The sequence below is a fragment of the Oncorhynchus mykiss genome, chromosome 12 (assembly GCF_013265735.2).
Source record: "Oncorhynchus mykiss isolate Arlee chromosome 12, USDA_OmykA_1.1, whole genome shotgun sequence".
NCBI lineage: Eukaryota > Metazoa > Chordata > Actinopteri > Salmoniformes > Salmonidae > Oncorhynchus > Oncorhynchus mykiss.
The window spans coordinates 79,982,027-80,006,285 of record NC_048576.1 but is presented as its reverse complement, the minus strand read 5'-3'; the positions used below and the strand labels follow the sequence as shown (position 1 = coordinate 80,006,285).

At 45.2% G+C, this 24,259-nt stretch overlaps 1 protein-coding gene across 5 annotated transcripts in view; it reads left to right on the top strand.

Moving 5' to 3' along the window:
• LOC110538551 (RNA binding protein fox-1 homolog 3) overlaps positions 1-24,259 on the top strand; it is a 412,667-nt gene that overhangs the window by 106,360 nt on the left and 282,048 nt on the right. The window contains exon 1 of one of the 5 annotated variants that reach the window (XM_036938640.1): positions 24,141-24,211. The exons of the other annotated variants lie outside the window; for them this stretch is intronic. The gene's annotated coding sequence lies outside the window, so the exon portion shown is untranslated. Of the gene's footprint in view, positions 1-24,140; positions 24,212-24,259 lie in introns of those variants that run through there. 5 annotated transcript variants of the gene reach the window in all.

Here is a 24,259-nt window from a genome sequence, read left to right as displayed (position 1 = left end):
GAAAAGGACCTTGGTCTGACTATCAGTGATGAGTTATGGGCGGAGGTTTGCGACAGGGTATACTGCTCCTCTACTAATGTAAAAATGAAAGAATCTAATTACAAATGTTTGTACAAATTTTATTACACTCCTTTGAGACTCCATAGCATGAAAACAGACATGTCTCCTAACTGTAAAAGATGTACCTCTGAAAGTAGAACCTATGTGCATGTATTTTGGAGCTGTAGAGAGATTGCCAGATTCTGGCAATACTAGATGTACAGTTTGATATGACCCTGTGTCTCTATCTTCTTAATGCCCAGCAGGACTTTGTTCTTGATCCTGACAGAGAAAATTTGCTCATGACTATTACATACTTTGCTAAGAAATGTATTATTCTATTGTGGGCCTCTAATACCTCTCCTACATTAAAATGTGGATTGACCAGATTGTTGACTTTCTCCCTCTTGAAAAGCTCACTTATGACCTCCACAAGAGACAGCCCAAGTTTGATAGACTCTGGTCTCCACTACTCAACTATATTTCAAATTGGACAGAGTGAATGGGGAGATTAAGGAAATGAGCAGATACATTGTGTAAGGTGCTGTAAAATCTAAAAATGTATTATTTGCTCGTCGTCTCAGCGAAGGCTAGAAATTGCTAATAAGAACCTTGATTGTGCTGCTGCAAGTTTTATATATATATGTTTATGTTTTAATTGTTATTTGTGTGTATGTGTATGTACATGTATGTAGGATATGTGTGTGTGTATGTGTACATATATATATATATATATATATACAGTGCCTTGCGAAAGTATTCGGCCCCCTTGAACTTTGCAACCTTTTACCACATTTCAGGCTTCAAACATAAAGATATAAAACTGTATTTTTTTGTGAAGAATCAACAACAAGTGGGACACAATCATGAAGTGGAACGACATTTATTGGATATTTCAAACTTTTTTAACAAATCAAAAACTGAAAAATTGGGCGTGCAAAATTATTCAGCCCCTTTACTTTCAGTGCAGCAAACTCTCTCCAGAAGTTCAGTGAGGATCTCTGAATGATCCAATGTTGACCTAAATGACTAATGATGATAAATACAATCCACCTGTGTGTAATCAAGTCTCCGTATAAATGCACCTGCACTGTGATAGTCTCAGAGGTCCGTTAAAAGCGCAGAGAGCATCATGAAGAACAAGGAACACACCAGGCAGGTCCGAGATACTGTTGTGAAGAAGTTTAAAGCCGGATTTGGATACAAAAAGATTTCCCAAGCTTTAAACATCCCAAAGAGCACTGTGCAAGCGATAATATTGAAATGGAAGGAGTATCAGACCACTGCAAATCTACCAAGACCTGGCCATCCCTCTAAACTTTCAGCTCATACAAGGAGAAGACTGATCAGAGATGCAGCCAAGAGGCCCATGATCACTCTGGATGAACTGCAGAGATCTACAGCTGAGGTGGGAGACTCTGTCCATAGGACAACAATCAGTCGTATATTGCACAAATCTGGCCTTTATGGAAGAGTGGCAAGAAGAAAGCCATTTCTTAAAGATATCCATAAAAAGTGTCGTTTAAAGTTTGCCACAAGCCACCTGGGAGACACACCAAACATGTGGAAGAAGGTGCTCTGGTCAGATGAAACCAAAATTGAACTTTTTGGCAACAATGCAAAACGTTATGTTTGGCGTAAAAGCAACACAGCTGAACACACCATCCCCACTGTCAAACATGGTGGTGGCAGCATCATGGTTTGGGCCTGCTTTTCTTCAGCAGGGACAGGGAAGATGGTTAAAATTGATGGGAAGATGGATGGAGCCAAATACAGGACCATTCTGGAAGAAAACCTGATGGAGTCTGCAAAAGACCTGAGACTGGGACGGAGATTTGTCTTCCAACAAGACAATGATCCAAAACATAAAGCAAAATCTACAATGGAATGGTTCAAAAATAAACATATCCAGGTGTTAGAATGGCCAAGTCAAAGTCCAGACCTGAATCCAATCGAGAATCTGTGGAAAGAACTGAAAACTGCTGTTCACAAATGCTCTCCATCCAACCTCACTGAGCTCGAGCTGTTTTGCAAGGAGGAATGGGAAAAAATGTCAGTCTCTCGATGTGCAAAACTGATAGAGACATACCCCAAGCAACTTACAGCAAAAGGTGGCGCTACAAAGTATTAACTTAAGGGGGCTGAATAATTTTGCACGCCCAATTTTTCAGTTTTTGATTTGTTAAAAAAGTTTGAAATATCCAATAAATGTCATTCCACTTCATGATTGTGTCCCACTTGTTGTTGATTCTTTTGCCTGAAATGTGGCAAAAGGTCGCAAAGTTCAAGGGGGCCGAATACTTTCGCAAGGCACTGTATATATACACATTATTTATTTAAAAAAATAACTATTATTATTATTTTTTTTTTTTAAGCCCGTCACATCTGTGAATGTGGAATGTGTTGTGTTGGTTGATTTGAAAAACAAGAAAACTTAATAAAACTTTAAATTGAAAAAAGAAATGCCTGGTCCAAAATGTCACATGTCCCCTCAGCCATGGTCACAAACAGCAGTACTGTGAAAGCAGAACCTGCATTTACTCTACAGTACACAAATGTTGCTCCAGTAGCTAGATAACTGAGCTTCATAAAGGTCATAATTTGATAATTTCCACACAGGTTCATAACATCTATTTGATGGATGGTATTAATACTAAGCTCAACATTTCTGCTCTTAAAAAGAGACTAGCAGCTAAAGTACACTCCTACACATTTCTTTCCAAGCGATTAATATCCATTTATCGTCACGTTTGTCAAAAGCTGGGTGCTAGATGTATTTCTGCCTTTTTCTTTCACACTCCCCAGTCAGTGGCCTTCCCCATGTGATGATTCCAGCCATCTGGTAATCAGATTAAAGTGAAATTCCTCCCCTTTAATATTTCTCCTTTAAAGCTGTCATCTCAGACTGTCTGTCTGGAGTCAGAGTGAAAGGAAGGCAGTTAACCCTGTCTGTCTGTCTGTCTGTCTGTCTGTCTGTCTGTCTGTCTGTCTGTCTGTCTGTCTGTCTGTCTGTCTGTCTGTCTGTCTGTCTGTCTGTCTTGTCTGCAGCGTTGTCATGGCTGCTCCACTGTGTTAGCTAGGCACACTGGCTCCATGTTCATGTGTCAGGTGGCGGGGATGTGTGTGTCTGAGAGTATCGTCTGGGTGATTTTCCCTTCCCAAATGAGTGGCTGTCCTGTCACTCCGATGACTGAAAAGATCACGGCTGCACTGCTAAAGCACCTTGATGGGATAGAATAGAATGAAATTGTATCACTTGCTTGCTATCAGGAGACCCCACTAGAGCTCACTTCTGCTCACAGCTTTTTGAAGCACGATGTGTAACAGGATTCATTTCCGATGCAGAGCAAAACATCCCCCCAAAATAAACCTGCGTTGCCTGCGCATGGAAAAACCCTGTGAGGTGGGAACCAACCGGCAGACAAGGGTGGCGATTTTGTATTCCTTTTGGAACTCTGCCTCCTGCCACCCACGGTGCTAAATCAAAGGGCCAGGTTGGGCCCACTAGTTCCTGTGCAGGGGCTGTGCTGTGAAGCACAGGGGCCCCATGCCTGTAAGTGGGCCACTCTCTCTCTCTGTCTCTCTCTCTGCCTGGTCGGTCCAGGGGCCAGCCCAGAGCCCTGGAGAACACCGGAGGCGCCTCCACGCTGCTCTAATCCCAAACAAACACACAGCCCACCAAACAAAGGGAGGAGAGGGAGGACAGGAGAGATAGAGGGAGGGAAGAGAACAAACACAAACTAGAGAAGGAAAATTACAAAACAAAACAGAAATAATAAAATGCCCACTTGCCATATAGACACCTACTGTGTGCAGTACACAAACGCACACATACTCTCAGACACAAACACAAACATACAGAGCCCGCGTATGTCCAAAACGCCAACACACTGGCAAACACACACTCATCTTATCAGCAAGCAGAGTGGGAGAGGGCCAACCGGATCTTTCTTTCTTTCTTTCTCTCTCTCTCTCTCTCTCTCTTTCTCTCGGTGGTAATGTGGCGGAATGGGGTCGTTCTGTTTTGGCACTAAGACTTCCCACATGTCTTAGAAGCCCACTCCCACTGGCTGCCTGCATTACGGGGCCTCTTCCCTCCCACTGTGTCCTGCATGGCTCTGAATCATTACCTCTGACAAAGCCCTTTCTGTGTGAGCGATCACTGCTATCTTCCAGTGACAAACACCCATGCCATCGCCCCTCTGGATAATTCAACCTGGACTCAAGGGTCGACTTAACATAGTAACTGTACATTTGTTCCACACCATTTAGTATGATATGTTACTTTTCGTATGATATGCATTAATTTGTGGATCTCCATCATCCTTTTCAAAATTACGTCCTCCAATTCAAATGATATGTTACAAACTCCAATTTGTGCAATATGTTACGGATTGCCAATATATTGATTGATATGTTATGAATTCCAATGTGTTGTGGTTAACATTAGCTAGATAGGTAACATTATCTAGGCTGGGGATTACGGTTACGGGGTTAGGGTTAGAGTAAGGGGTTAAGGTTAGGGTTAGGATAATGTTACGATCGTTTATAGATGGATTGGACCAAGGTGCAGCGTGGTAAGCGTACATCTTTCTTTATTTTGATGAACACCAAAAAAACAACAAAAGATAACCAAATGTAAAGTTCTGCAGGCTACACAGCAACTAACAAAATCAAGACCCCACAACTGAAGGTGGGAAAGGGCTGCCTAAGTATGATCCCCAATCAGATACAACGATAAACAGCTGCCTCTGGTTGGGAACCATACTAGGCCTACAAAGAAATGGAAACATAGATTTGCCCACCCAAGTCACACCCTGACCTAACCAAATAGAGAATAAAAAAGGCTCTCTCAGGTCAGGGCGTGACAGGTAAGGGTTAGCTAACATGCTAAGTAGTTGCATAGTTTCTAATTAGATGAAGTGCTAAAGTTGTCCTTGATGTGATTCAAACACACAACTTTCGGCTTGCTAGACATTTACATTATACGCCTGACCAACCTCCTTACTTTCATTTTTGGCTTAAGTAACCTACTGTCCTATGCAACCATACCATACATAACATCATACTAATTGTAGGGGCACAAATTTAGATGTACTATGTTACGCCTGGTCTATGAGGCCAGGCTGGATATTTACTAGTCTGTATGGAGATGACCTACAGACTAGCTGCTGGTGGCTGCACACTATCATAGTTAGCATCAGCGGGACACGGTTAGCTTTCAATAGCTTCACAGCTGCAAAACACAGGAAAGGCAAGGACACTACTAGCATGGTTAGATTTAGGCTGTCATAACATGACCTCAATATGAATTAATAACAGTTCATTCATAAATAAATCCATGGTCCTTTATGCAACTGTGATTGTGCTTTATTAGCATGCTAGCGTTAACATGCCACAAAGATGGAGGCAAAGCATGCTGTATTCTCGGGAGAGAGGTCTCTAAGTTTTGCTTGATTGGGTTGTGCTGTGGTGTGTCCTAGTAGCCCACTCCAGTCACCATCAACAACCCAGCCCCAGCTCTGTCCTCCAGGGCCCCCAAACATGACTTAATCAGACCAGCAACATACAGAAATAGCAGGAGGGCCACATGGTTCTACCATGACTACCAACTACCTCTTTATTATTGTGGTACTTAAACAACACATGACTCTCACCCGTCCTGCCTCCCCATTCTTCACTACTGGGTCTTGGTGCTATATTTGGGTTAAGACTTACGTAAGGTGACATATAGAGGTCAGCCTATGTGTGAGTGGGGCTGTATCTAACCACTACGTTCAATTTAGTTCTGTGAAGCGGCAAGCCGGCTCGGTGGCAGAATAAATGTATCTTTTCCCATGGCAACAGTAGTGGGTGGGAGATCTATAAAGGTTTGCTGTGTATTGTGTCAGAAGCAGCGTAATTGTAGCCCATTAAATCAGCAGGGTGTCCAGCAGGGTATAGCTGTGATGAAACACTGTGCTGCCTCTGCCTCCACCAGGCGTTGCAGGGTCAGCAGGCTGGGGACCACCTGGATGATTTAAGGCCTGACTCGCTGCTTAATACTTAATGAGAGTGCGGTGTGTAATACGGAGCCTCTGGATGTCTTCCAACAGCCAAGCTAGCCTGCACTGGGGCTGGGGCAGCACCGGGAGGGTAGACTTTCTGGACGAGGCTGGGAAGGAGAGGTCTAATCCCTTATGGTGAATTTATACTGTAGGTGGAGCCTCTGTAGTTTACCTTATACTCCTGTACTGTATGGCTGGCCACGTCCTCCCCCAAAATCAAAACCAATTTCTTGCATTTTAAAGGTCCAATGCAGCTGTTCTTTAAAAAAAATCTCAATATTAAATCATTTCTGGATAAAAATGAAGTAGTTTTCCATTAAAGTGGTCAAAAATAAATAAACAATCGTTTTTTTTTTTTAACAAAAACTATTTCTCAAGCAAGAATGTCGCTAGGACTGTTTGGGGGTGCTCTGGGTGGGGAGAACATGGGCACCAAAATGTCCTGTTTTTAATGTATTTTCAACCAGCAACTGTCAGGAAATAACAGCTGAAATGATCAGCTGTTGTACACTATGATACAACATTTAATATGATACTGAATTTTGACTGCACTGGGCCTTTACAAGGTTTTCCATTACTCATGGCCTCTCTGGAAGGTATGTAGAAAGCATAGAGAAAGAGAGGAAATAGTTGAGTGGTGTTTTAAGGACAATACAGGAAATGTAATAGGTGTGAACATTTTTACCAATTCAATTTCAGCCTCAAAGCATTTTTTTAATGAAACAACTTTATTTGGTTGACTTGCCACTTTATATTTAATACAAAAATATCTAAACATAAATACCCATTGTTTGTTTTTTTAGGTGAACATGAAGAGGACTATTCAAAGATGCTCTATTGGTCAATATTCTTAACATGTGCAAAAATAAATGGAGCCGATATCTTATAACAATCTGTCCGTCTAGGCTTTTATCCATAACATGGCCCAGGCATAAAACAAGCCTTGGAAGGTAAGTAAGCCTTGTCTGAGCAAGAACGGCCCATAGGGGTAAGAGCCTGTCTTCTGCAGTGTGAAGTTGTGCAAATGCACCCCCTGGACAGGACGCTAGTCTATCACAGGGCCTTACCCCAATCCATCTAATTAATGTTAAGTGCCAAGCAGAGGCATCAGGTCCCATTCTCAACTGGGCATTGAACCCCCAACCTTTCAATCTAATGGTGGACTCTTTAACCACATGCCAAGGCAGTTGTCCATTATCTATCTGGTTTGAGACATTCAATAGGGTATGCACCATTTTCTTTTTTCATGTTATGGTAATTCTAGCACAGATAGAAACTGCAAGTTTATATGTTTCTATATATGTAAAGCGAATAAGAAAAGATGTGACATTATATGATTACATTTTTTATTTGCATCACAAAGTGCCTGAAATGCGTTCAAATGGTTTCGGAAAGTTCACGAAAACATCAGGGAACATCTGGTATGAATTGTGTTTGTAGAAAATAAGATCTGCATTGTATTCAATTGGGGTTGAGGCACTGGTCCTTCTAACAAGACATGCATGGCTTGTGAGCGTTGTAGAAGGACATAGATGTTTGTGTTCCTGAGAGTCGTAGCTTTCAGTGATGGGGCCATAATAGCTAATAGCTCCAGCCATTCAAAAGTTAGAGCTACATTTATAGGAAGATTATTGGGGGAGAGAAAATAACCCTCTGGAACATTGGAGGGACTTGTCCCCCTCACTTATATGCCGGCTACTCCTAGGATTTACCGACATACTGCACTGTACAACACACCTAAAGGTGTAGATGTAAACCACACATCCACACATGCTTGACTCCTATACACCACACACACACACACACACACACACACACACACACACACACACACACACACACACACACACACACACACACACACACACACACACACACACGTGTCCCCTGTGTGATCCCTGTGGTTACTTCTGCACACAGACGGCTCATCTCTTGCCTTGTCCCGGGCCCAGATTTACAGCGGTCCCCTCCCTCGCCTCTACAACTTGTTCCCCCCCAGGCTTTGTCCTGTTGTTCATCATTTTTTCATTTTTCAGGCCTCGCGCACATCACACCATCAATCAGGATCTCTGGATACCTTGTCATTCAGCAATTTCCTGGAGGAAAATATAGAGCCTTTTTTCAGGGAAGGGGATAAAACAACAGGCTTTACACACAGCAGCAGCTTATACCAGGGTTGCATTGGCGTGTTGCTGTCAAGCTGTGTGCAGTGATAGGTGAGTGGGAATCAAAGGCACATTAGTCGACTGAGATGATGTGGTTTAAAGTAGACGATGTCATTATTACTACAGGTGTTTGGCCAACGCATAATGTGGCCATTATCTGAGCAGTAGCTACAGCACTTCTCCCCTCGGTTCAGAGGTGTTTATTGGTTTATTAGGATCTCTTGCTGCCTCACTGTACTAACTTAATGCAATGGAATTGAAATGGAGCAAGATAGTGGTGTTCTCTCTCCTCTCCAGCAGCTGGGGGAACTGTGTCATGTACCCTGTTAATGTTATTTCATTACCAGACACGATTTAGTAGGCGCTGTGCCCTGCAGAGGTGACAATGAATTATAACGGCCAGTGTGTGTGTGCCTATATCCGCGCATGTGCATTGTGTGTTATTTTGTGTGTCCGTGTGCCGACATGAGGGAAAGAGACAGAGAAAGGGAGGAAGTCAGAGAGATACAGAGAGACTCTCTGGGGTTTAGAGCGAATGCTCATTAAGGCCTCCTATAGCACAGGGAGCTCATCCCTCACACTGCCAGCGTCTGGCTCTACTACGCTCTGCTTCCTCACTGAGTCCTTTCCCCTACTGTCTCTCTCCTCTCTCCTTTCTCTCCCCCCTCTCTCTCCTCTCATCTCTCTCTCCTCTTTTTTCTTTCCTCTCTCTCATGCTCTCTCTCCTGCTCTCTCTTTCCTCTCCCCTCTCTCTCTCCTCTCTCTCTCCACTCATCTCTCTCTCCTCTTTTTTCTTTCCTCTCTCCCCTGCTCTCTCTCTCCTGCTCTCTCTCCTGCTCTCTCTCTCCTCTTTCCTCTCTCCTCTCTTCCCTGCTCTCTCTCTTCTCTCTCCTCTTTCCATTCTCCTCTCTCCTCTTTCCTCTCTCCCCTGCTCTCTCTCCTGCTCTCTCTCCTGCTCTCTCTCACCACTTTCCTCTCTCCTCTCTTCCCTGATCTCTCTCTTCTCTCTCCTCTTCCCATTCTCCTCTCTCCTCTTTCCTCTCTCCTCTCTCCCCTGCTTCCTCACTGCCCTCTCTCCTCTCCTCTCTTTCCTCTCTTTCCTCTCTCCTCCCCAGCCTCACTATTTGCTCCTGTACTCAGAGGGTGCCATGATGCAGCCTGGCATGTGTGCATACGTTTGTGTGTATCTGTGTGTGTGATGGGGGGTATAGGAGCACGGGGGGTGGTGACGTTATCCGTCACCCAGACAGGGAGCCCGCTGTCGGCTTGATTACTCTAGCCAGCCAAACGCTTGACCCGCGGGCGGCAGGAGCATTATCCACCCCGGCCCTGCCTTTGTCTAATGGCCGCTCACCGTGATCAATGGCCTCTCTATCTGTTGAGCGGTGAAGCTCAGTACCCACACTCCACCAACTGGCTCCCGGGAAAGGCCACAAGACTCCTCAGGAAATACCTATGTGTCATACATCAGCATACTGTATATGTGTACATTAATTAGACTGTAGTGTCGTAGATCAAAGTGAGACGTAGATTCATCAGCTGATCAACACAAATAGCTATTTTTACACACTACTGTCGTGTCTTTGGCATCATTAAAAGTGAAGACTGTTATTTTATCAAATCAATTTTCTGTAATTATTATTACGTGATTAAGCTAATCATGTAAATGTAATTAACTAGGAAGTTGGGGCACCAAGGAAATTCTTCAGATTACAAAGTTATAATTTTCCTAATATAACTCTTCAGATATTTAAATATCTGATCAATTCGTCTTCTAATTAATGAATTATTATTTACCTCACATCAGTCTCATTCCAAACAACGTAAATTGTTATCTGCACGAACCCAGCCTTTACTATGAATCATCCATACACCGATTGGCTTAATCATTTATTTGCTAACTAAATAATCACAGAAATGCATATTTAAAAAATATATATATATTTCACCTTTATTTAACCAGGTAGGCTAGTTGAGAACAAGTTCTCATTTACAACTGCGACCTGGCCAAGATAAAGCAAAGCAAGTGTGCAAGTAGAGATACTGGGGTGCAAAGGAGCGAGATAAATAAATAAATACATTATGGGATGAGATAGTTGGATGGGCTATTTACAGATGGGCTGTGTACAGGTGCAGTGATCTGTGAGCTGCTCTGACAGCTGATGATTACATTTAGTGAGGGAGTTATAAGTCTCCAACTTCAGCGATTTTTGCAGTTCGTCCCAGTCATTGGCAGCAGAGAACTGGAAGGAAAATGAGGAAATGGCTTTCGGGGTGACCAGTGCAATATACCTGCTGGAGCGCGTGCTACGGGTGGGTGCTGCTATGGTGACCAGTGAGCTGAGATAAGGACGGAGCTTTACCTAGCAAAGACTTATAGATGACCTGGAGCCAGTGTGTCTGGCGACGAGTATGAACGAGTATGAAGCAAGGGCCAGCCAACGAGAGCGTACAGGTCGCAGTGGCGGGTAGTATATGGGGCTTTGGTGACAAAACGGATAGCACTGTGATAGACTGTATCCAATTTGTTGAGTAGAGTGTTAGAGGCTATTTTGTAAATGACATCGCCGAAGTCAAGGATTGGTAGGATGGTCAGTTTTACGAGGGTATGTTTGGCAGCATGAGTGAAGGATGCGTTGTTGCGAAGTAGGAAGCCGATTCTAGATTTAATTTTGGATTGGAGATGTTTAATGTGAATCTGGAAGGAGAATTTACAGTAACCAAACACTTGGGTGACAAGTCAAGTTTCTTCAGCCTCCTGAGGTTGAAGAGGCTGTCCCATCGATGTGGATAGGGGGATGCTCCCTCTGCTGTTTCCTGAAGTCCACAAACATTTCCTTTGTTTTGTTGATGTTGAGTGAGAGCTTGTTTTCCTGACACTACACTCCGAGTGCCCTCACCTCCTCCTCCTTGTAGGCTGTCTCGTCGTTGTTGGTAGTCAATCCCATTACTGTTGTGTCGTCTGCAAACGCGATGACTGAGTTGGAGGCGTGCATGGCCACGCTGTCGTGGGTGAACAGGGAGTACAGGAGGGGGCTGAGCACGCACCCTTGTGGGCCCCCAGTGTTGAGGGTCAGCGAAGTGGAGATGTTGTTTCCTACCTTCACCACCTGGGGGCGGCCGTCAGAAAGTCCAGGACCCAATTGCACAGGGCGGGGTTGAGACCCAGGGCCTCCAGCTTGATGATGAGCTTGGATATGTAGCGATTGGATATGTCCATAAACACACCAGCCAGCTGTTCTGCACATGCTCTGAGGACGCGGCTAGGGATTCCGTCTGGGCCAGCAGCCCTGCGAAGGTTAACACGTTTAAATGTTTTACTTACATTGGCCACGGGGAAGGGGGGGGGGCAGTCCTTGTTAGTGGGCCATGACGGTGGCACTGTACTCTCCACAAAGTGGACAAAGAAGGTGTTTAGTTTGTCTGGGAGCAAGACGTTGGTGTTCGTGACGGGGCTGGTTTTCCTTTTGTAGACCGTGATTGTCTGTAGACCCTGCCACATGCGTCTCGTGTCTGAGCTGTTGAATTGCGATTCCACTTTGTCTCTATACTAACATTTTGCCTGTTTGGTTGCCTTGCGGAGGGAATAACTACACTGTTTGTATTCGGCCATATTCCCAGTCACCTTTCCATGGTTAAATGGAATGGTTTGCACTTTCAGTTTTGCGCGAATGCCGTCATCTAGTCACATTGGGTACAACATGTCCTATACACTTCCTTATAAACTCACTCACCGAATCAGTGTATCCGTCAATATTATTCTCAGTGGCTACCCGGAACATAGTCCATGTGATAAAAACAATCTTGAAGCGTGGATTCCGATTGGTCAGACCAGCGTAGCACGGGTGCTTCCTGTTTGAGTATCTGCCTATAGGAAGGGAGGAGGAAAATGGAGTCGTGGTCAGATTTGCCAAAAGGAGGGCGGGAAGGGTCTTGTATGCATCGGAAGTTAGAGTAACAGTGGTCCAGCGTTTTTTCCAGCGCGAGTGATAAAGACAATATGTTGATAGAATTTATGTTGCCTTGTTCTCAAATTAGCTTTGTTAAAGTTCCCAGCTACTTGATCTCTGTCCATGAATGGTGTAGCAGTGCGGACGATTTTTTGTCATTGTCCCATGTACATTTTTATGTTTTTTTAATCTTTTTTGTATATATTTCAATATATTTCAATCTCTTTTTCCATTTTTAAATGAAATATACCATCCGGAAACCCACCTCACCCAATGTGATACGGATCTGCTATTTTTAGATCTTATAGCTAGAACCTACATCAGAAGCTAGTCATCAGAAGCTAACCAGCTAATTAGCTACTAGCTATTGATGCATTGTTAGCCACTGCTAACGGCCTTTACCTTTATCGCAGACTCCAGCCACTTTTAGCCTGGATAATACCTGCCAGTCTGCACAGCGTGATATAAACCCTGAGCATATCGGACTTCTTTTCTCCACTTGGCTACACAGCTGATGCCTCCTGGACTCTCCACTAACACGACTAGAAGCCACTACATAACCGGATTCCTGCCGTAAGCTCTGGACCTTTGCATCGGATCATCGCAGCTAGCTAGCTGCTACCGAGTGACTATAGTGGCTAACGCCCTTGTCCCGAAGCTAGCACCAGTTAGCCTCGAGCCAGGCGCATCTCCCGGCTAACAAACGAAATTACTCCAGCTACAATGCCTCTTTTGCCAATTGGCATGGACCCTTTGTCGACATGGAGCCCCGCCGATCCATCACGACTGGTCTGCTGACGTAATTCCGTCCGATGTGCCCTCAACCGGCCATTGCCGGATGTCACCAAAGCCCCATATACTACCCACCACTGCAACCTGTATGCTCTCGTCGGCTGGCCCTCGCTACATATTCGTCTCCAGACCCACTGGCTCCAGGTCATCTATAAGTCTTTGCTAGGTAAAGCTCCATCTTATCTCAGATCGCTGGTCACCATAACAACACCCTCCCGTAGCACGCGCTCCAGAAGGTATATCTCACTGGTCATCCCCAAAGCCAACACCTCTTTGGCCGCCTTTCCTTCCAGTTCTCTGCTGCCAATGACTGGAACGAATTGCAAAAATCGCTGAAGTTGGAGACTTATAACTCCCTCACTAACTTTAAGCATCAGCTGTCTGAGCAGCTTACCGATCGCTGCGCCTGTACACAGCCCATCTGTAAATAACCCACCCAACTACCTACGTAATCCCCACATTGATTTTAATTACTTTTTTTTTGCATTTTTGCACACCAGTATTTCTACTTGCACATCATCATCTGCACATATATCACTCCAGTGTTAATTTGCTAAATTGTAATTACTTTGCTACTATGGCCTATTTATTGCCTTACCTCCTTACTCCATTTGCACACACTGTATATAGATTTTTCTATTGTGTTATTGACTTTACTTTTGCTTATCCCACGTGTAACTCTGTGTTGTTGTTTTTTGTCGCACTGCTTTGCTTTATCTAGGCTAGGTTGCAGTTCTAAATGAGAACTTGTTCTCAACTGGCCTACCTGGTAAATATGCTGATGCTCCAGATACTCAACTAGTCTACCGAAGGGCAGTTGTATTGCTTCTTTAATCAGAACAACAGCTTTCAGCTGTGCGAATACAATTGCAAAAGGGTTTGCTAATGATCAATTAGCCTTTTAAAATTATAAACTTGAATTAGCTAACATAACGTGCCTTTGGAACACAGGAGTGATGGTTGCTGATAATGGACCTCTATACGCCTATGTAGATATTCCATAAAAAATCTGCCATTTCCAGCTACAATAGTCATTTACAACATTAACAATGTCTACAATGTATTTCTGATCAATTTGATGTTACTTTAATGGACAAAAAAATTGCTTTTCTTTCAAAAACAAGGACATTTCTAATTGACCCCAAACTTTTGAATGGTAGTGTATGTCTGATTCTTATGAGAGGTTTTTTATTTTGGTTCTACTGTTGCCTATGCCTTTATCCCTTTCAAATCAAACACACACATTCTATACATGACTTGTCCTACAGCAGTGTACTTCCTGTACCCTCTACATTAACCAGGTTTATCTCCCTGTGCGTCATGTCCCATTACGTTTTCCTCATAAACAAAACCCACCGCCTTACTTGATCTTTCCCAACTCCCATTTGTCCTCTGGATCTCCAAGGTTACCACGTCCATGGATGTCCCAGCACAGGGAGAGATCTGTCAACAAACTTCTGAGGACTTTCTCACTTGGCAAACTTAAAGGGGGAACTAGCTATCGCAGGTGTCCCAGGAGGTAATCAAGCCACTCCACTCCCTCCATGTGCCTGTATCTTTAAACAGAATAGATAAAGGAGGCGTGGGTCACGCTGGAGAGCACAGGTACTCGGCAGGAAAAGTTCAGCGTATTGATGTGTTGCAAAGGACTGCGACTTCACAGAGCTAGGAGCCCGTTAGGTTGCTGGCATAGTACCTGTTCAGGTACTCATAAGGGATACAGGTTAGCACCCCAAGATATTGACTTGCCAAGAAGATTGCTCACTCTCTTTCTCTCTCTCTATCTCTCTCTCTCTCTCTCTCTCTCTCTCTCTCTCTCTGGCTTTAAAAAAATGGATAAATGACTTGCTTATTCACTGGAAACTAATGATCCACCAATGTCTTTCTGTCTTGGTGCTGAAAGTGGAGAAGAGTCTTTGATGATGGAGAATTGTCTTGGTGCTGAGAGTGGAGAAGAGTCTTTGATGATGGAGAATTGCGGCTGACACATAAAAGCTGGAGGGCCCCCCGAGACGCTCCCTATCCCTCATGCTACTTAGTTATGTGTTACACTGTTATCACTATGGTAACCCAGAGTTATTTAATTTTATCGTCGCCACCACAGTTCAAGCTGAAGGCAGAGCCTATAGTGAGAGAGAGAGAGAGAGCAGAGTTGTCTCTTTCACTCTCTCTCCTCTCTGTCTATCTCTCCTTTGTTTCTGTCTCCTTGAGTTAGGAGTTCTGCTTTGCTAGTGTGAATCTGAAGAGACCTGTTATTGTATGTATGAGATGTTAAATGATATTGAAAGGAAGAACCGTTGGTTTGGCTCTCCTTCCCCCCTCCTGCTCCTCAGGTCAGGCTAACCAGTATGAATAAACATGAGGTCTCAACGCCGGTCAACTGTTTGGGAGTGATAAGCTGCTCATGTGTTTGACTCGAGCCAAACAGCAGTAGAGTGCCTCGCTTGGCCAGTGTACTGAAGTCAGTCGTCCAAGGACAGAATGGTCTGGGTAAAGGTCAAGGTATTGAGCTGTGGACATACAGAATTGTCACTCTGATCTTTTTATTGTGAGTTCTCCTTTAAGTTCTTCAGCGGGTTAGCTTTTCTTTATTAATGAATCTGTGATTCCTTCTTTCAAAGCTCATATTGTGGAATATCTACTGCATTATTTAGCTGTATAACCACTTCCAAGCTGATGGGGCAAGGAAACTTTCCCTGAGAAAACGTGAAATGTTCAAGCCTTTTCCTCCCATCTCTATTTTTCACTTTCTCATTTCGGCATGAGTTGACTTGATTTGATTTGAAGCCTGCCACTTTCAGTTTGACTTGAGCTCCCAGGCCTATTTGCCAGTAGAGAGAGGATCGAGGTCCGATTTGGACCAAGGGCTTGATACATTTTACAGACTGCTTTTAAATACAACATTCTTCTTCATTCAAATGTAACCTATTACCACAACATCTGTTTTGACATGTAGTCACAGTCATGGAAGGACAATAAGCATACCTGAACTAATTTATATCACTATTATTATACCGTAGATATGGGTTCTGACTTGGTGTACAGGGAGAATACTGTAAGAACGGCCCATGTTCTGAATTATGTCGCTGTACATTTAAAAAATGATGAACAAATAGTTATATTGACCTCGTCCGTCCTATATCGCTCATTATTGTCTTAATCAAAATTACGGATTGCCTCTTATCCTCTCGTCGTTCAATTATGCCATAGTTTCTACATCTCAATTATCAGTAGAAACCACATTTGTTTAAGCAAGTCAGCCGTATCGGCTATGGTTTTTTTTTAAGGCCGTAAAATGAGGCTGAATGAACTGTTTCGCTGCCAGACAAGGCTCCAATGAAAGCCAGGTTTAGCAGTGGTAAGGATTCACTCCATTGCTGAAAAGAAAGCTCTGCTGTTGGGACAGCTTTATGTAGGCCATAACAGTTTGTGGGAAACGTTTGTCACCATTATAGTGCAATTCATTGATTGTTTAGTGTTGTGTTGTGTAGTGGCATTGCTGGCAAGCATCTAAAAAAATGTTGGGGAGTTTGCCCCACCAAGATTTACATGCTAAAATCACCACTGTGACAGAGACATGGGGTTGTGAGGGTGTGTTGTATCTGATGGGTCTGACAGAGACATGGGGATATGAGGGTGTGTTGTATCTGATGAGGCTGACAGAGACACAGGGATGTGAGGGTGTGTTGTATCTGATGGGACTGACAGAGACATGGGGATATGAGGGTGTGTTGTATCTGATGGGGCTGACAGAGACATGGGGATATGAGGGTGTGTTGTATCTGATGGGGCTGACAGAGACATGGGGATATGAGGGTGTGTTGTATCTGATGGGGCTGACAGAGACATGGGGATGTGAGGGTGTGTTGTATCTGATGGGGCTGACAGAGACATGGGGATATGAGGGTGTGTTGTATCTGATGGGGCTGACAGAGACATGGGGATGTGAGGGTGTGTTGTATCTGATGGGGCTGACAGAGACATGGGGATATGAGGGTGTGTTGTATCTGATGGGGCTGACAGAGACATGAGGATGTGAGGGTGTGTTGTATCTAATGAGGCTGACAGAGACATGGGGATGTGAGGGTGTGTTGTATCTGATGGGGCTGACAGAGACATGAGGATGTGAGGGTGTGTTGTATCTAATGAGGCTGACAGAGACATGGGGATGTGAGGGTGTGTTGTATCTGATGGGGCTGACAGAGACATGGGGATGTGAGGGTGTGTTGTATCTAATGAGGCTGACAGAGACATGGGGATGTGAGGGTGTGTTGTATCTAATGAGGCTGACAGAGACATGGGGATGTGAACTGCTTGCCAACCCTTAGACCACAACACCTATTGCATTGAGCTCACAGGGAGTGTATTATTACATCTAGCAAGGAATCTGATCAACTCTTTATTTATTCTACAAATAAACAGACAGTGAAGAGGCACACAGGCCAATATCCCTCCTCAAGACTCCATTGTGTCTGAGGTACAGTGGAGGGTGTGTAGAGAAGCTGATCCTAACATACTGTGCAATCTCGAGTAGTTTCAGGTGAGATGAGGTAGACCTGTGTTTAAATGACAACTAACTACCTCAAATGACACCAGAGTCATGGTTTCATTACCTCTTGTGTGCAGTATACTATTCAAACAGCACATTATCACAACTTAAAAAATACAGTCACATGGAGTTATAGTAGCTAATGTGTGAAGCAGTCTGTGGCTGTGGATAAGCGTGTGCACCTCTATGTACATGGCTGTGCCTGTGGATGGCCATGAATCTGTCTAGTCCTGGGGTCAGGGAAAGCTCAATGTTAAACAGTGAGGGGGGGGGGGGTACGCCTGTGTGCGGGTGCATGAGCGGTATGGCAGACGTGATCCCCGGACCCGGCCTGTTCTCCCCTAGTGGGTCATTCAGCCCCTCTCCCTGTCTCTAATCCCGTCTGTCCGGGGGAGATAGGGAGGAGCGGCTGGCCACGGCACACCCGGGGCACCGCAAACACAATCACAGGCCTTTCACAGACACTTAACGGGGTTTTGCGCTTGTTCAACAAGGCAAAACGCGGCAGGAGGGATCAATTTAATACAAGGCCTGACTCGAATGGAAAGAGGGTTAATAAATAAGCAATGACAGTGAGGGCTGCCGCCACAATTTATGCAGCGCTTGCTTCCTCCCCACTTCCTCACTCCTTGTTTTCCAGAAGCCTCTCCCCATATTAAGGCACGGTGTAGTTCCTGTCTCCAGAACATATTGGGGAGAGCTGGGGAGGTAGGGAAATCAGCAGACTCCTCTCTCATCACGGTGTTATTTTAATAAATCACTGCTGCCATTGCTTGCTACATTAATTCCTGGGGCCCGGAGGGCTATGATGGTACCAGCAGTGATCTACATGAGGCGCTAAATGATGTGGGGGATCCCCCAGTGAGAGAACAGAGACCCCCTGAATATCCTCATCTCCCCTGAACACCTCAGGCCCCTCCCCTCAGCTTGGCTGGCTCACACCCTGGGCTCCAACTGGGCCGGCCCGCTCGCCCGCCAGCCCTCCACCGCTGACATGATAATCAGCAGAGAGAGAGAGAGAGCCAGGTGCCGCCGCAGTGCACATACAAATGAGTGGAGCATACATACATCTATAGCTAGGAGGGAAGTCACCTGACCCAGAGACCCAGAGCGCCTCACACCACATCACCCACATGCCCCTCTCTAGTGGCTTCATTGAGTTCTCTCATACTGGCACTGCTGTTTGATATGATGCATCTTCAGTAGGTATAGACACCCTAATAAACACAGAGACCCCGGGAGCCATGTTGAGTGAGATGGAAGTCTACATAAGATGCGAACAGGATGTAGATGCTTATAGCCTCTGGAGGATTGCTTCTTTTATTCTTGTTAATTTCATGAGACGGTAGGCTCAACTCAATATATTTCCAGTCACAGATTTTTTTTTTTTTTCCTCTCGTCAAATAAATTGTAGTATGGTTTGAGGTACAGTGAAAATAGCTGGTAGACCATTCTCACAGGTAGTGGTATACACTTGCAGTTTTCCTGTGTGCGTGGGCAGCAGGTGTATCAACAAAGACTGCATTAACATTGCTGTGGCATAGGTTTGATTGAATTTGGCCCAGTGTGATTGTACTGGAGGTGGTAGCAGTTGTAGTAGGCCTAGTAGTCATAGTGATGGCTCTACTGATGGAGGATGTGTGCGTATCCCTCCACCGGAGGTTCCCAGACCCCGGCAACATCAGTTGCATCTTTTCATTTATCACAGAGAGAGAGAGAGAGAGAGAGAGAGAGAGAGAGAGAGAGAGAGAGAGAGAGAGAGAGAGAGAGAGAGAGAGAGAGAGAGAGAAAGAGTTCTCCATTGGTATGCGCAGACAAAGCCGTTAGATTCACCCCCCAGAATACTGCTGGGAGATTATACCCTTCTTTCTTCACACAGCGGGGAACGGGCCACCGCAAATGGAACGCTTGAGAGTGTGTGGCGTGCCGTGAATGACAGAGCGCCGTACACACTCCAAGCAATGACCCCAAACTCAAGGACTTGCTCCAAATGTCCTCATCTCTCATGCTTCCTGTTTTCGCTGGAAGCTCAAAAAGTGTCGTACTGGGATGGACAGCGGGAGTCCACAGGCAGACTGTCAGAGTGCAGATGCCAACGTTAGAGGGTGTCAGCCTGGGCTGGGCCCACAGAAACTATTGAAAACACTTGTGAAATATGTAGATCAAAATCTAAGTTCTTCGCAACATATTTCTGTATAACAGCTGTTTTATTGGAGTATTTTAGGCGCTACAGAGTTAGTTGACGTAGGAACCAGATGTTAGAGCAGAGTTAGTTGTCGTAGGAACCAGATGTTAGAGCAGAGTTAGTTGCCGTAGGAACCAGATGTTAAGCAGCCTTAAACCTGAAAGCCTTAACTGGTGAAACGGACATGTCTGTTTGGATATTGCAACAACAAAGAAGATACTGCAAACAACGAACACTGTTTTATTTTCTCGGACATCATTGCAGGCGTGAAAGAACAGCTTTTACCACACTGACAGATTCTCCTCTCCTTTTCATCAACAAAACAAAAACAATAACAAAGGCGTTGGGCCGGACAGCGGCACTGTTTCCCCAAATACTGATTCCATCTTTAAGTGCAGTAAGTAGCAGGTGTCAAATGAATTCCCAGTGAAAAGGTGATACAGGAAAGATACAGTCTGATGAGTATTTACATGGATCTACATAGGATATTTCCCAAATACACAGCCTCAACTCGGCCTACACTGCCGAACCAACTATAGCATGTTGGAGTACCAACCAGGGCCCGCTTTCCTATGCATCTTTCCTACAACGCCGAAGATGTACAGTAACACCAGTTTCCCAAAAGACCACACAGAAAGAACGGTCGCTGAGCTCCGTTGTTGGAGCATGTGTCGAGACTGATAGGATGGACAGAAAGACAGCGCTGCTCTCGGATCAGCTTTCTCCATTCAAATCTGTCCTTAACATTATAATTATTTCACTATACGATGGATTACCCGAAAAATAATTTTTGGAGAAGTGACTGACTAAGTAGGCCTGTAGGGGAAAATATGAATGTGCCAAACTATTTGTAGTAAGTAGGCCTGTAGGGGAAATATGAATGTGCCAAACTATTTGTAGTAAGTAGGCCTGTAGGGGAAAATATGAATGCCCAAACTATTTGTAGTAAGTAGGCCTGTAGGGGAAAATATGAATGCCCAAACTATTTGTAGTAAGTAGGCCTGTAGGGGGAAAATATGAATGTGCCAAACTATTTGTAGTAAGTAGGCCTAAATAATGCTTGTTCTTGACATACACCAGTGTTAGAGGGTGGCAGCCTGGGTAAGGCAGCCTGGGGGTAAGGCAGCCTGGGTAGGGTAGCCTGGGTAAGGCAGCCTGGGGGTAAGGCAGCCTGGGTAAGGCAGCCTGGGGGTAAGGCAGCCTGGGCAAGGCAGCCTGGGGGTAAGGCAGCCTGGGTAAGGCAGCCTGGGTTAGGGTTACACAAACTACTGAAACCACTTCATTGTAATATGGAGATCAATATGTAGGTTATTCACAATAAATATCTGTCTACCAGCTGTTGTACTGAAGTATTTAGGGGCTACAGAGTTCGGCTGTAGAGTATAGCCTATCAGACATAGTAAATGCTAAATCATTATCAGTGACTTAACGTTACATCATCTTTACAATGAAACCAGACACTGTCTGTAAATTGAGATGCAGTATTGAATAGCAATACACAAAGGAAAGCAAGGCAATACATGATCTGTAATGTTGTGACAACAGGCCATCTGCCCTCTACTATGTAGCTCACAATCACTTTACCTTTCATGGATGGCTAGTAATGACTTACATTGATTGTGTCATGCTAATACCAAATCTTAAGCCGTGTGTGCTTATACCTCTCCTGACCCCATATTTCCAGACTCCCTCTTTCTGTAGAGAACACACCCCTCCTCATCCCTTTCCCCCAACCATTAAACTGCATCTGAACATAAGACTTAATTGATGAAAGGAGGGCCTGTCTTCATTTATAAGCAGGCATCCACCAAACTAATCTGGCTGTGTTGTGAAGTCTGTCCTTTCCATTAAGTGGGACACATTATCTCCTAATCAAATTAAAGTCATTTAATTGTTGCCCTCCCTTGATAGATCCGGTGAAAAAAGGAGGCGAGCCGTGTTTGCTGAAGGGGGATGTGTGCAGATTGAACAGGGCCTGTGTCATTACGGTATGAATTTGTAAATAACCAAAGCGTCATGTCATGTCTTTGCTTTGAACCTTTCTATAGGGTGAAGTTGAGTTTTACATTTGATCCACTCTCCCAGCTCAGTGGATACCCAAAACAATTGAGGCTAAGTACCTAGCTGAAGGGGCACTAGCTATGTGACCCTATGAACGATTGACCTCTGTAACCTACTGATCACTAGTCTCATTTCTTAATCACTACTCTTGTGTGTGTGTGTGTGTGTGTGTGTTTGTGTGTGTGTGTGTGTGTGTGTGTGTGTGTGTGTGTGTGTGCTACAAACTAAACCACCTGTGCTGGCCAATGTGTTAGCTGGCGGTTCTGTCCCTGCTACATGGTTTGCAGGCTGCTATTACCTGAGTCATCCTGTGATTAAGAATGGGAGTCTCTGTGTGGAATGGGGCCGGTCTGTCCGCCTCTGTCCTACCAGCCCAGCACTGTGTAGGCCCTGGGGGGTCCCCATGGTAACCAGAGTGAAGGATACCCCCGCAGACTCTGGCCCTGGCCACCGCCGCCGCTGCCCGCCATGGGGTGATCCCTGGGCGTGTGATAAATGAAGGAGCGTGGGATCGTTTGTCCCACTGATAGAGTTTTATCCCCTGCCCTTTCAGAGCAGTCAGACCATAAAGAGAGAGCCACGGCCAAGCGTGACAGGTTAACCCAACAGTAATAGAATACTCCTAATGGTCTGGTCTGGGCCAGGGGTTGGAGCCACCGGCCACAACAGCCAGACGTCCGCTCCACCTCTATCATTATAGGTGCTCTGGGACCACGTCACCCACTTTGTGGTTGTCACAGAGAGTAGCAAGGACAAAGTGGGCACTTTGATGACTTAATGGGCACTTTGATGGTGTCTTAGGGCGGAATGGAGGCGGGCGAGGGCAGGCAAACGGATAGAATAGAGTATACAAGACATTAAGACAAGGAAACGAGCTGTAGGGCGGTGAGGTAAGCCTAAAGCACATCCGGTACTTGGCAATTTTACCCCGTGCTTCAAAGGACTGCGTTTTACAAGGGCCTTTGAATTTATAGGAATTCTACAGCAGCTGGCTGGCAAGTCTATTGTTTTCTCTAGTGCCATTCATGTTGAATGATTTGATAGCGTAGCAATGCATATGAGAGGTATGAGAAAATAAACATGATCAAACACCAGTGAGCAGTCAGAAGAGATTTAGATTATTTTGTTGTCATGACTTTCACTTGAACATGCCTGTCTCTCTACGATTAATCCTCACAAAGAAAGACAATCCTCGGGGCTAGCCTACATGTTTATGCTGTAACAAGGTTGTTTGTGTAGATGTTTGTTAGCGTGCACCTTGGGTAGCAGTTAGTCATGTTTGAATATTGCTTTAATTAGCCCTGTGTATTCCAGCAGCAGCAGCTCAGAGCCCTCTGTCCACAGACCCCCCCCCCCCCCCCCCCCCACCACCACCACCACCACCGTCCTCTCTGCTGCGCTACTAATAGTGTCCTGTCCTCTCTCCTCCTCTCCTCTCCCCTCCTCTCCTCTCTCCTCTCCTCCTCCCAGGAACATCAGCGCTCTGTGTGGTTAAGATAATAGCAGCTCACACTAAAGATGTTAATTGAGGGGAGATAAAGTGTGGAGGTTGGTAGATGAGGGATGTGGGGATGCTGTGTGTGTGTGTGTGTGTGTGTGTGTGTCTGTGTGTATGTTAATATTAAGTTGTGGTGTTCCACTACCAACTAGTCTCTTAATAAACCTCTGTCACACCAGGCGAGGTGTGATAAATCTGGAGGGATTATGATAACTGTGAGTTGTTCCTCCCTCCTTGAATCAGACAGGAAGGTGTGGCAGCAGTGGGGTCTGGTGAGGTCTGTCTCAAGGTCTGGTGAGGTCTGTCTCAAGGTGGGCTGAAGACTCTGGGAAGTGTTTGGCCAACTGAAATGTGTAGCGGGCAGGCAGGCAGGTGGGTAGGCGGGCAGGATGGCAGGCGCTAGGCAAGTGGGCGGACGTGTAGGCACTCAATGTGGGTAGAACACAGGGGAAGCAGAGATGGAGTAATCTGACCAAGCAGCTGAAGTGACAGAAGCTACATTAATAGAGGCATATGTCTGGAGCACAGAGAGACGGAAAGAGAGAGAAAACAGACACTGTACCAGCCTGAGAGAGAGGGAAAGGGTGAGGGGTAAACAGAAAACAGCGCCAGCCTCTGTAATTGCCTCAATGCCACTGGGAATGCTCTCATTCATTTGAAGCAGGCTGTATTCTGCTCTCTCTTTCTCTTTTTTCACAATTGAGGAGAGGGGGGATGTAGTGAGTGGGATTGAGGTGCGTGGGGTGGAGTTGGGTGGGTGATCCGTGTGCAATCCTCAGTGTGTGATGCTAACGTATGGCTATGAGTGCGATAGCTCCCCTGTGCTGAATCTCCTATAACATCAGCGTGAGGACCAGTCCATGGCTGTGGCCTGGGTAGAGGAGAGCACAGCACAGTGCTGTGGAAAAGTGAGGGCGATAAGGAGGTAGGCGGACTGCAGCTCAGACCTGTCAGATGTGATCGCGCACCGGAG